The sequence below is a fragment of the Triticum aestivum genome, chromosome 7A, assembly GCF_018294505.1.
Source record: "Triticum aestivum cultivar Chinese Spring chromosome 7A, IWGSC CS RefSeq v2.1, whole genome shotgun sequence".
NCBI classification, from domain to species: Eukaryota; Viridiplantae; Streptophyta; class Magnoliopsida; order Poales; family Poaceae; genus Triticum; species Triticum aestivum.
This window is the reverse complement of record NC_057812.1, coordinates 199,038,921-199,046,430: the sequence shown is the minus strand read 5'-3', so window position 1 is coordinate 199,046,430 and position 7,510 is coordinate 199,038,921.

Here is a 7,510-nt window from a genome sequence, read left to right as displayed (position 1 = left end):
AGCTTACTGAGAGCTACCCGACGGGCCAAACCCGCCGCCACTGTGAGACTCCACTGCTACTCTTGCAGCTCCACCTGCAATAGTGCTCCCTTACAACTTGTAAAGATGTGAAGCCGTCCTCTTTCCTATCATCACAATCATCCCATCTTTCATGATTTTCATGGTCTTCTTATCCCGGTCAGAACGTAATTCCATACCACCATCATGAAGAACACCAAGTGAAATTAGATTCCTCCTTAACCCTGGCACATGCCTGACTCCCCGAAGTATCCGCTCAACTCCATCAAACATCCTGATTTTGATGTCACCTACTCCAGCAAAACGATAACCTTTGTCATCGCCGACATAGGCTAAACCAAACTCACCAGATGTGTACGAAGAGAACCACTCCCTGTTGGGCGTCGCATGAAAAGAGCAAGCTGAATCCAACATCCATGCTTCAGTTTTTGTTGACCGCCTGTTTGATACTACGAGAACATCACTACTATTGTCTGAGTCATCACCATGAGTAGCCGCATTAGCACTTGTCCCACCCTTCAGTTCAGGGCATTCCCTCTTTACATGTCCCCAGCCCTTGCACCTGTAGCACTGCACCTTTTTCTTCCTTTTCTTCTCTGCCTCTTGTCCCTTCCTGAGCTGATAACCTTTAATTGCCAACCCCAAACCTTGAGTACTCTCCTCTGTAGCATTCTTTTGCTTCCTCAACTCATGTCCAAGCAACGCTGCAGTGACTTCCTCATTATTGACGGTTGTCTTTCCATGTGTCAATGTAATGACCAAATGCTCATAGGACGGTGGCAACGAAACAAGAAGAAGTAGTGCCTTATCCTCGTCCTCAATTTTCACATCTAGACGCGCTAGATCCGTGACCAACTGATTAAAGGCATTCGCATGCTCCACAACATCCGACCCCTCCTGCATCTTCAGCCCATAGAACTTTTGTTTCAAATACAGCTTATTGGTCGCTGACTTGGACATATGACGATTTGCCAACTTGTCCCAAATTCCCTTAGGAGTATGTTCGTCCATGACATAATACATGACCTGATCTGCAAGACAAAGTCATATGGTAGCGGCCGCTTGCACTTGCATATCCTCCCAGGCATCGTTGTCAACCTTGGCCGGCTTCATCTCCTGCAAACCCTTCAAGATTCCCTGTTGCGTCAGAATATCCTTGACTCTTGTCTGCCATAGACCGAAGTTACCCGTGCCATCGAATTTCTCCACATCAAATTTGGTGAATCCCGGCGCCATGCCGAGCCGCGATCTAACCGACCTGTTGCCGCCGGTCTGACCGCCCTTGTTTTCCTCTGTGACTTCCTCACGAAAAAAATCACTGATCCCGTATTCCTCGTCTGAAGCCACGTCACAGTCCGCGATCTATTAAGAAATCTAACCAACACAATGTCCCTGTCCGCCCTTCAGAAAATCACCGTGAAGCCTTGCCGACGCAAGATGAATTTGCTCTCCGCCGAAACTGGTTGCTCCATCTTTTTCCTGAACCTGCAGATTGATTTTGTGCCCTGCTAGCCTCGTCGCCCCAGCCCTTTATTTCCGCTGGATATAGCTGGCCCTTCTTTTCCTCCCCTCACACGAAACCGAGTTCAACTCTGTCACGATTTGCTCAGCCTTGTCAAGCCAAGTCTCCCACGGACCTATGCATGCACACGTCTCTTGTTTAATCATGACCAGCAGCAGACTTGTCCCCTGAAACATGTACACCCACGCACGTATCACTTGATCCGCTGACAGCATCCATGTAAACCTCTGGACTTCTGCCTCATCACGATTCTCTTTCCTCGTGCACTACCCTCTATCCGATCGAACCTGCTGCCTTGACTTTTCTTTGCCTTGCGCGTCGTGCTTCTACCGAGACCAACTGCCACACGCCTGCTCGAGGCTCCAGCGGCCGTCTCGCCTACGACACGAGCAACCAAATACTGACATTCCTTTTCTCGATTCCGCGTACCTTGGGAAAAACCTTGCCGCAAATTCCGACGAACAGCTAACGCCGTGTCTGTTTTTCGCCAATGATCTTATAGCCTTGTGGCACGTACTCATCAATGCCAACCCTGCCATAACAGTCATCACCTCGCCATCAGTCCGTGGCCATTCACATCATCGATACAATCCGTCCGCAGTGCCGTGCCGCTGCCCTTTACAACACTGAGCGTATCTTAATGCTCTTACACTTCGATCTATCCGGCCATCCCTTCGTCTGGTCGTCGGTCTGATCGCGAGCCGAATCCGCCGCCTCTGTAACGTCTTCAACAGCCACTACGCTGGTCTGATCGCCACGTCTAGCCGATCCTTACCGACCGCAACCCATTGAACGGTCCAGGCCTCCTGCCCGAAGTGTCCGACACCACCGACCGCATCCGCGATCGCCGCCATGCTCCACCTTGCACCAATCGAACGTTCCATGGCACCCGTCGAGCATGATCCTCGTACCTCCGGATGATCTTCCGCATAGCCTTCTCACAACCTTGCTCATGATACCACTTGTTAGAATAAAACGCTAATGCAAGATCATAGATGACACATCGAGGCACGATATTTGTTGACGAGGTTCACCGATATGGCTACATCCCCGGGGCATGACTACGGGCGCTCCTCCCCAAGATACCGCAACACCGACCGCCCGGACGCCGGCACAAGCCGTCGGCTCCCCATCGTACCTGTTGCTATCAAGTCGTCATAGGTTACAACGTGTGGTGCCCCTTCGTATATAAGAGGCCTAGGATACAAGTGTCCGACTCCTAGACAACTCGTACCTAACCACATCAATTACAACTTCAAGTCCACGTAACCCCTTGCGTACATAATATATTCGACACAAATATAACATTTGGGAGTTAAGTTTTGGAGTCAATTGGGGATATTGTAAGTTGGGTGGCTTATTCATGTGTGAATTGAATGACCAGCTTAGTTTGAAGATGGTATGGAGGAGAAATACTTGAGAACGTTGGCAGGTAGTCGTCGAACCAATGGTACGCGCTTATAGCATTTAGTGTCAGGGGCACCAGACAAGGGTGTGTATGGAGTTGGTGGGGGTATTGTGACTTCGGATCTCTTTCCCATGTCAAAAGCATGGATCTTGGTGGCACGCATTGCCACTTTGAAGCAGAACGGACATGTTGATGCGGTGGAAGGGAGGGAGGTAGGAGCTTATGTCTCACCAAAAGACGCCACATGTTGCAATGGTCACAGACTCTAGGTTACATAAGTTGTATTTAGCATTAGAGGCAGGCGAAAAACAATAATATTGGGAAAATAACGGTCCATAGCAACATGGTGCAAGCATTATATTCTAAACATATGGTTTCGGTTTTGAGGGGAATAGTCTTGTTGTGCAACGGTTCTGGCATGATTTTTTGTCTGCGGGAGAAACATTTTCTACACTATGACAAGCTACAAAAAGAGTTTGCAACCAACTATGGACAAACTAATGAATTGGGTTGCATGTGGGAGGGCATGTCCCTTTTTTAAGGACGACTTGTATTCTTAAAAACATGTTTATTTAACATACTTTTATACTCTCATTGTTTATAACTTCAAATTATTAACTCCAAGGTGTTGCATCTCTTTAATTTGGGACACTATATACAGTCGACACAAGTACCATTTGGTCAGTCTGGTTTTGTTAATAGAGTAACGAGTTGAAAGGTTCATGATTCGAGACATTCAAATATTTTTCTACTTACATATTTGAGGGTCAAGAGATATTTTGAAGGAAAGGGAAAGATCTGGAGGCTGTCATAGATTAGAGCATGGTACTTTAACATTAACATCCTTTGGGCCTTCTACTAAAATGGTTCCTATTCTCGAAGGGCTTATTTTGGGCATGTAAAGCTAGTAAACTATATATATGATACAGCTGGAAGATTGATAATATCACTAATAAATCTAGAAAACTAAATGGCTAGATAATTTTGGCTTAGTAGGGTATTATAAGATGTTTACATTCTAACAGATAAAAAAATGGTTCAACTTGGACAAAACATATGAATTGATTCACTTGATTGAGGGTTTCATGAACACCGAGGAGAACCCCTCAACAGAACTTCAAGTCTAGTTCAAGCATTTGCAACTTCAATATTTCGTAGTTCAAGTATATACATCTAGTAGCTGAGTGTGACAACAATAAAGGAGGGACCAATTGCAACAACCTGAGCTAAATAACACAACTTGGCCAATCGATGTTGGGAACTTAGAGAGATCGTAACAAACAATGAAGGAGGGACCAATTGCGACAACCTATGCTAAGTGACGCAACTGAGCCAATCAATGTTGAGAACTTAGACTTAGAGAGAGGATAACCTGACTCGGATTTTTGCACACATGGTTGACTGCCCACAAAATATAAGCCAGACACATGTAGTTTGAGATGTGTACATTGTTGCTATTATTTGACATTAAAAAAGCAATATATATTTGATATATAGTAAATTCTCATGGATGTGTGCCCAGAAATGATGCCATTTTTAGCCTTGGCTATGTTCACATGGACACATGGATGTTAAGTACATTCGTGTTCTAAAAAGTAAAAAAAAAATATTAAACGCCATTAGCATAAACTACCTGCCATATTTCCCCCAAATATATGCCCATCATGGCCCGTAACTAAATGTTTTCATAGCTTCTTCTACATCTACCATCTATGCACGACTCTAGATAATGAATTCAGTGTCCTATGAAGAACAACAATATTTCTAAACACTATAAGTCTACCAGTATTGTGATGTCATTTCTGTGGTACAATAGACAGGGACAACAAAAGTTGTGAGTTTTGGTGAATGCTTGACATAATTGTTCAAAGTATTCAAATATTAAAAAGCTAAAATTGGTACTTTGACATTTTAGTTAAAAATAATGTGGATGCTTTAAAATATGTGAATTTGTTAGTGATTTTCAGTTTGAGTTGCATATCCGACATATTATATTTTGAAACTCTAGGTATTTCTAATATGTCATAAATTCATACTCTTTGTCATCTTTTTGGAGTTGACTCAAAAAAAAGGTATAACATTTAAATTACCGAGAAATGTGAGAATTGATTAAAAAACTAGGCTCTGCTCAAGAGGAGACTCCACATCATCTTTTTTGGAGTTGCCCTTTTTCTAAAGAATGCAGGAATTTTGTTTGCCCTCAAAGAGGAAGGAATCCATCAGCCCCGGAGGCGTTTCATGGCTTGATGCAGAAATTAAGGGTTCCCTTCTTCATGGATATAATCATTTTTTCTGCTTGGGCCATCTGGATGTCTAGGAACAACAGAATTTTCAGAGCCAAGGTGACAAGCTTTCAAAGATGGAGGCAAATATACTTTCATGAACTTTCCCTGTTTGCTTATAGGACTAAAAGGAAATAATGCCCCACTATTTCTGTCCTTTTTTTGCGGGGACCCACTATTTCTGTCTTGGCTCCATGATCTGCTGCTCATGTAACATTAGATAGGTGCTTGGGCTTCCCACTGTTGTAAATATTTATTGCCTCACTATTGTAAATATTTTTAAATTCTTCTTTAAATCAATAAAAATTGCAGTGGTTTTCTTCCCCACTGTTTCCCTTTAAACATTTGAGTGTTAAAATAATATTGCAACTTAAAATATTTTAACAAAATAAAAGGTGTAGATACTTAAAATTGGGAGTAAAGCTTAACTTGTACTCACATGGGATCAATCAATGCTCACGATACTGGTTGAAGACATTCAAGGGTTGATTGCTGAGAGTACGAGAGAGATAGTTATTGCTCATATTAGTCACACACAGAACAAGGTCGCCCATGGCCTTGCTGCGTATGGTAGATGCACACCTCGGACTGCGGTGTTTTGCATTTTAGATTTGGATCTTTTTCTTATTTCAAAATAGTGAAAAAGTCAAATAAGAGGTGTTAAGCTTTTTATCATTCTGGCATCGAGCTATTTTGCCGCAGGACCTCCCCTACAGTTCGGATCTGTGAAGTTCAGGTTTTGGAGTAGAGGTCAGAGGCTAGTGCGGGTAGCCCTGTCGGAAACTAGAAAGAAGAGGCTGATGCACCTGCCCGGCGGTGGGTGGGTTCAGCTCGATCAACTGGGATAGGAGTTTTTTCTCTATCTTGCTCCATTGTGGTTTGGATCAGGGACTAGTGAGGTTGTAAGCCTTTGTATGGCGGACTCTCTGCCTTAAGTAATAAAGTCCTCTTTTCCCTCGCAAAAAAGAACTTGACTTGTACTGCTATGTGGGTTTATAGTCTAAATTGTAATTGATTATCAGTTTGTGCCCGCACGTGAGAAGTGCCTCCGAGGATTGTCCTTTCTTTGTCTTGGAGATGAACCACTTGACATGTATTACATGCTTGCACTACGGGCAACGAACGAGTGGCAAAGGGGCTGCTGGCTCTGGATTAGAACGGTCCCATTGATTGATGAGGATGATAGAGACATGGCCTTGCACATGAAAAACTTGGCTTGAAGCTCTGGGAAGATAATTTGCATATCTGCCTGTTTTCTTTTTCTTTTCTGAAGTGGTCGAGTGGCTCTTGGCCTTATCAGGTGGTTAGCAAGAGTTTTTCTATGAAACAAATACAAGTGATTTCGAACGAAACCCTACATCACTAACCACAAGTGTCAGCATCATAGCCCATAACGATCTTTTGTGATCCTATAAACCTAAATAGTTAATTCTCACTAACTTTAATTCTCTCGACATGTCATGTGAGTCACCATGTCACCATGCATGAAAAAAAATACCCTTATTAACCACTTATCTCAACATGCAACTATGTCAGCTCACCACGGCAGCCACCATGCATGGGAAAAGATAGACGTTAACATCAAATGCCGCAAGCCAAAGCAACCAGTATTACCGATCAATCCATCACTCTATCATGTGCGCCTACAAAGTGTTAGTATTTAATTTAGGTTGTTTTTCTCTTGAATAATTATATCAATGAGTATACATACAAACACTATATTGAGTAATTAAAATCTCTAGTTGGTTCATCTTGGCAAACACTATATTGAATAATTATATTAGTTTCATTAATTTCGTATTTTGGGTACTTTTTTATAAAGGCGTTAATAAAATATAGCATTAAGTGGATACAAAGCATAATGAGTAACACCCGGTCACTGCGTAGTTAGAATGTATACAGCCAAACAATCTGACAAAAGAAGAAGAAAAGGCCAACATATTGGCACCAGTAAAGTCGTAAAAGATCAACACCATGCTATCACCCATATTGGGTGAAAACCTCTTGGCCACCCGCGCCAACCACACACACACCACCTTGAACAACGGTTGATATTTCTTTCGGTTATCAATCGATTGGCTATTCCTCGGGTCGTCACGCATAATTCTAAACGTTGTGTGAAATAACAAATATTCAAAATTACATAATTAAGTGAGAGTATGTGCTAGCCATACTAGCTCGTTATAATTGTAAGAATTTTTTAACATTTAGGGCCTCATTTTACATTTTGCACCGGGACCTCAAATTCGTGGAGACGGCCCAACCCTCCGAAACAACGCG